Genomic DNA, 7500 nt, shown 5'->3' with positions numbered 1-7500 from the left:
GGTTTCTCTTAAACTAAACTAACCACAGCTGGACTTCACCAGTCAAACATTACACACATTAGATATATATATATATATATATATATATATATATATATTAAAACATTAGCGACATTAGAGTTAAATTACCTCCAGCTGGAGCTCCACACCGAGAGAAAAAGCTGCGACACAAACTGTGTAAAGTGAAAGTAAACTTTAAACAGGAAACAAGAGGAGGGGCCCAGAGAGGCTCAGCATTACCAGATATAGTAACACACAGACTGACAGTTAACATGTAATAACACAGGGAATGGAGTTGTTTTTACATCTAAAGTATGTCAAGTCAAGTGGGTTTAATACTCATTTCATCCATATATATATATATATATATACTGTATATAGTGAAGCAGAACAACGTTTCACCATGGATCAAGTGGTGGTACACATTTAAAATATATAAAAACTACATTATATAAAAAACAACATACGAGACAGGCTACATTTAGTGTCCACACATTACAGACTCCACATGAAGTGTAATTACTACTTAAAGTAGAGCCTTTAAGACAGACCAGGGACAGGACAGACAACAGACAACAGAAGACGGGGCATCAGTAGACCTGTACCAGAGTACTGATTGGTAGAAGTCAGGGTCCCAGTGGGGTAATAAGGTAGAAAATAGACTCAGGACTTTACCCAGGAGACCCGGGTTAGACCAGGAGACCCGGGTTAGACCAGGAGACCCAGGTTAGACCAGGAGACCCGGGTTAGACCAGGAGACCCGGGTTAGACCAGGAGACCCGGGTTAGACCAGGAGACCCAGGTTAGACCAGGAGAGGTTAGACCAGGAGGTTAGACCAGGAGACCCGGGTTAGACCAGGAGACCCGGGTTAGACCAGGAGACCCGGGTTAGACCAGGAGACCCGGGTTAGACCAGGAGACCCGGGTTAGACCAGGAGACCCGGGTTAGACCAGGAGACCCGGGTTAGACCAGGAGACCCGGGTTAGGGTCCCGCTAGAGTGGCTTTTTAGTTTCCTCCCACGGGTCACAGAACCATAGGACCTTCTAATAGTGGAGACCAATCAGGTCACTGGAAACACTAAAGGAGACACACACACACACACACACACACACACACACACACACACACACACACACACACACACACACACACACACACACACACACACACACACACACACACACACACACACACACACACACACACACACACACACACACACACACACACACACACACACACACACACACACACACACACACACACACACACACACACACACACACACACACACACACACACACACACACACACACACACACACACACACACACACACACACACACACACACACACACACACACACACACACACACACACACACACACACACACACACACACACACACACACACACACACACACACACACACACACACACACACACACACACACACACACACACACACACACACACACACACACACACACACACACACACACACACACACACACACACACACACACACACACACACACACACACACACACACACACACACACACACACACACACACACACACACACACACACACACACACACACACACACACACACACACACACACACACACACACACACACACACACACACACACACACACACACACACACACACACACACACACACACACACACACACACACACACACACACACACACACACACACACACACACACACACACACACACACACACACACACACACACACACACACACACACACACACTGAGAAATAGCTCATGGTTTTGGAGGTTTGGTGTGTAGTTTTTCATTTTGAGTGAGAGGTTTCAGAAATCGTGTGACATGAAAAGATTTTGTGTGTAAGCAGTTGGAAAAAATTGTAATAAAAATCAGTTATTGAGCAAGTTTTATTAACACACATACACACACAGACACACACACACACACACACACACACACACACACACACACACACACACACACACACACACACACACACACACACACACACACACACACACACACACACACACACACACACACACACACACACACACACACACACACACACACACACACACACACACACACACACACACACACACACACACACACACACACACACACACACACACACAGACACACTCATGGTTTTGGAGGTTTGGTGACACACACACACACACATTTTGAAAAACACACATAAAATCAGTTATTGACACAACACACACACACACACACACACACACACACACACAACACACACACACACACACACACACACACACACACACACACACACACACACACACACACACACACACACACACACACACACACACACACACACACACACACACACACACACACACACACACACACACACACACACACACACACACACACACACACACACACACACACACACACACACACACACACACACACACACACACACACACACACACACACACACACACACACACACACACACACACACACACACACACACACACACACACACACACACACACACACACACACACACACACACACACACACACACACACACACACACACACACACACACACACACACACACACACACACACACACACACACACACACACACACACACACACACACACACACACACACACACACACACACACACACACACACACACACACACACACACACACACACACACACACACACACACACACACACACACACACACACACACACACACACACACACACACACACACACACACACACACACACACACACACACACACACACACACACACACACACACACACACACACACACACACACACACACACACACACACACACACATTCTATATAGAATGATGTAGCCTCACTATTGGATGAAACCGCTACTTTTAAACAAGAAAAATCTCTCGTGATTGGTTGGCAGGTCTGTCATGTGTTAGGCTATTGGTCACCCTGGGCCATTATAATTATAATAACTATAATATATATATATATATTTATTTCATATCTGCTATCTTGTATATTCATGTCATTGTTATCCTAAGGGAAATGATTTTCCAGGAACGTGATGTTTATTCAAAGATAGAGCTTTATTGACACACAGCCCACACCCCAAATATCCCCGAGCCTATCCTATCCTCCAGCTCCATCAACCCCTAACCCGCGGCTGCCTCGGAGCTGGAGGTAACCGGCAGCATTCGCTCTCCATTGGGTCCATGTAGCAGATGTCTGTGGTGCGTTGTCCTGTAGGTCTATGTGTCTCACTTCCAAATGTCCACCTCACCTGCAGCCAGCACACTCGGTCTCGCTTCCAGCAGCTGGAAAATCAATCAATAAAGACAAGCAGTACTGCGTGATATTTATTTATGGACACAACACACCTATGAATGCACCTGAAAAATATTCACATTAAAGGTCCCATATGGTGAAAATGGGTTTTTATGGGATTCTGTGTGTCATATAGGCTCGGGGGTGTAAAGTAGAAGCTGTGAAAATGTGAAATCGCTCACTGCCGCCATTTGTCCCCCCCCCACAGAACTAGACCGCCTCCCAGCTAAACGGGCCAGTCAGAATTTGATGTATTGGCTACGTAGAAACCGGGTAACCAATGGGTGTCGTGTTCCAAAATCGACTTAGACCCGCCCCCTTTTCTAACGTTGGCTTCGTGCTGCTGAGAAGAATCCGAGAAGATGCGGGAGTCATGTCTCCCCAGAAAACGGGCCGTGAGAAATGCATCATTCCAGGGTGGGAGTATCAAATACATCACTGCACCGCCTTCCAACAGAAAAAGATGTCGCTGACAGGTGGATGGATTTTATTTTTGGAGATTTGCCTCCACCTGTCCCGAGTCAGGCTTTTCAGCTAGCTACTGTATGTAGCTAGCTACTGAACTGCACATTTCTCACCGCAGTTTGTACTGAATGAAAGGATCCATTCCCACTATTCAGGACCCTCTCCCAAGCATTGAAACGGTGAGTAAAAAACGATTTCATAACGTAGATTACTAACAGAGTTGTACGGTTTATCCTGTGTGTGGGGGGGGGTGATGACTGTGCACATTATAACTATATAACCTAGTTGGCTCCTGAACTAACTAAAGTTAGTACTGTAGCTAAGTTAACTGTGTAGTAACGTTTGCTACAGCAAACAACAGTGATGTCGCCTACTGTTATGGTTTGTTTGTAATATTGTTCATCTCGGGCCGAGAGGAAACTAGAGATCGTCTGGGACTGATTGTGTGAGTGCATCACATCGTCTTTTAGCAAGATGGCGGAGCGCGTATCCTCAGCGTATCGGTGTTGGTGCTCTCGCCGGGTTCAAGTCCCTTTTTTAGGGGCTAAAGTATAATATATACAAATATACAGTATTTTCTTGGCGGGGGAATCTGGCCAGAAAGTCCACTAATACTATGTTATAAACGATATAAATAAATGATTACCTTATTGATATACATGACTGATTCTGTGCAATGCCTCCCCTGCTGGCCAACCCTTTTGATTTTCCTTTCTCTCTCCCTTCGGTCTTCCTTGACAGACAGATGAGGTTACACAGTATATATTACAATATATGTTATAAGCTCTACATGTGATTAACCTAGGTAGTTACCTATTATTTATTATATTCACATATATCTGTATTGCATCTAACTTGTTAAATACCTTCTTATACTGCACTGTTTGCACTGCCACTGTTTAGTGTTATTTGCCTCATCCAAGGGCCTTTATTTGTCATGTATGTTATAGTAGATAGAGGACTCTACCTCATCATATATATGTTCTTTTCTTGTGTTCTATTGCTGCTGCTCTCTGAGTTACCACACTTTTTGTTGTATGCCTACAATGAAAAATGAAATGTCTTATGACTTGCAATACTATCACACTGTCTCCTTCCCATTTCCTAACATATCTGAATGTATTCTTAGGGAGCCATTGCACCTGTTTCCCAGGCCAGTACCTGTGCCTGACTGACCCCCTTCCTAAAAGATCTGTTGGAACCCAACTATCCAAGGACTCTACTAAGACTCACGTCAGAAGCAGAGGTTTGTGAAATTGAATTTTTGTAAATGTTAGTTTACCTGTTGTTGTATTTTATTTACATGTGTATTTATAAGCTGATAAGTCAAAAGTCATCATTTGAATGATTACTGGTAATAGTTATTCCCAAATTATATATCTATGGACCTTACAGTATATTCCCATTGCAGTTGAAAGAGGGAAAAAAAGAGGAAACAAATATGGGAACCTTATCAGTGAGATAGTACATAATGTGGGCAGATATATAACACTGATCTTAGAGACTGTATACATATATATTGTCCTATGCACTACATGATATGTATTTATGGATCATGATAGTATTTTATGTTTGTTATTACTGCTATTTCAAATGAGCCACAGTCTACATATTATCTGACCAGATTATTTAAAAAACTACAAAAATGAGTTTTGATCTGTGCCATTTGCTCAGGTAGCTTAGCACAGTGTGTAGACTTCTCTTTCTTTGTACAATGTATTGGAGTAATAAAATACACACCCATTACATCATTTGCATTGTTGTTGTTGCAGACTCTATCTCTCAGCATCCCACTTCAATGAGAATGCCAACCGGCCACAGTCAACAAGAGCTCTGGGAGGTCCTGCCCTTAAACTGGCCTTCCCTAAAGCAAAGAAAGGGGGATACAGCCTCAAATGAGGGAAAACTGAGCCGACATTCTGTAAGGAAATTATCACAACAACATGCAACATTAATTACATTTTATTTTATTGATAGGGTCAAATCATAAGAGAAGTTTTCTCAGGGCACTTCATGTAGAGCAGGTACAATCACACACATCTGCTAGAGCTGCATATTTTACATCAGAAGAGCAAACTATAATTCTACATAAATATGAAGAACACAGACATGATTTTACAGCAAAACACAATACAGTCACTGCTTCCTAAAACAGGAGGACAGCTGGCAAAAAACAAACACGCAAATCACAACGCTTATTAATATCACTTCCCCATCAGTCAGGACCAAGATCTGACCATAATTACACTCTGCTTTCCATAAACTGCTTTAGACTATTATTAACAGTGGTAAGATATCGTGAGAGCAAATAAATTATATAACAACATAATTCAAACCGCAACACACGGCTCAAGAAGCCGACAAATAGCCCTGTAGGTAATTACCTCCGCTGAAAATCTATATCTTTCATAACAAGTGATCCACCGTCGGGATACACTAAACCCTGGGTTGAACCTGGAGTTACCTCGTTAATGCCAAATCTTGTGTCCTATTGCTATTGTTTTTATTAGTCATATTTCTATTATTATCTCTTCCTTTCTTGTTGATGAAAGTTTCTCTCTGCAAAATAATTAATTCATATGTTACACTTAAAATGATTTTACATGAAACATTTCTTTGTGTAAAAACACAGATAGAGTTCAGGTCAGGATCCCTGGTTCATCCCGTACTGGCGATGACTTCTACTGTCAGCATTAGCTACTGATGCCCAGTGTATTGTAAAGCCTAGAGCGCCCTCTGCTGACATGCTGAGCTTAGCAGCAACAACCTCACCCATTCAAACACATGGACTCAAATGAGCCTGTGACCAGACAGAGATACACACAAGTAATACAATAGTTTATTTATGTTTTGAGTCCTTGGGTTCTAATCAGTTCAATTATTCAAACGGGGGCTAATATTTGTCTGTCTCGTACAACACACCGGGTCACACATACATCTAGTAAATTGCTATTAAACATTACATGTTAATAAATAAATAAATGAAAACATTCCACAGGCTATGTGTTGTCCCTGACCCAGCACCTTTTACTGAAGAGCTGCAGAAGATCACCATTCCAGAGGATCTCAGCGCTGAGCCAGTCAGAGCTCAGGTTCTTGTTATTATCAGACTACTTCTACTCCAGTTCATATCACTACTGAACAGGAGCTTCTGTCCCAGCTTTCTGCCTGTTAAAAGGAAGTTTCTCCTCGCCACTGTCACACCAAATGCTTGCTCTTGGGGGAATTGTTGGGTCTCTTTAAATCAAACTGAATTGAACATTTGTAAGCTTCTGTTGCCAATTGTTTCTCTGCTGTGGCCCTCACACGTCTTGGTGTTGGAAAACAGGAATTCAACCTCGGGGGGCATCCGCTCACAATGTCCACATGTGCACCTGTAGTAACATGAAACATCAACTGTGTTTAATAGACACATATAAACGGTAGAAATATGAGTTTAAGTGTCACCATATGGGACCTTTAACACATTACCAGATCTAATCTTCCCCTCTTTTCTTCTGGACCGACTCCGAGCTGAACTCTTCACAGCTTCTCCCCGCGATGCCACATCTGGTTGTTTCTAGCTGAAGCTCCTGCTGCTGTCTCCTAATATGTCTTACAGGCAGCTGGGACACTCACATGAGAGGGGGAGCAATACTAATACATAGATATGTTACAGCTTGAT

At 43.0% G+C, this 7500-nt stretch overlaps 1 protein-coding gene and 1 long non-coding RNA gene across 2 annotated transcripts in view; one reads left to right on the top strand and one right to left on the bottom strand.

Moving 5' to 3' along the window:
- The window catches only part of LOC114552326 (NACHT, LRR and PYD domains-containing protein 5-like), a 484575-nt gene that overhangs the window by 248643 nt on the left and 228432 nt on the right, over positions 1-7500 (bottom strand). The window lies entirely within an intron of this gene.
- Positions 4918-7467, top strand: LOC114552343 (uncharacterized). Its single transcript, XR_003692161.1, has 3 exons — positions 4918-5082; positions 5609-5757; positions 6835-7467. It is a non-coding gene; the product is annotated as an uncharacterized LOC114552343 (long non-coding RNA).

The sequence above is a fragment of the Perca flavescens genome, chromosome 3 (genome assembly GCF_004354835.1).
Source record: "Perca flavescens isolate YP-PL-M2 chromosome 3, PFLA_1.0, whole genome shotgun sequence".
Classification (NCBI taxonomy): Eukaryota; Metazoa; Chordata; class Actinopteri; order Perciformes; family Percidae; genus Perca; species Perca flavescens.
The sequence above is the reverse complement of the archived record's forward strand: the minus strand, read 5'-3'. Positions and strand labels throughout refer to the sequence as shown.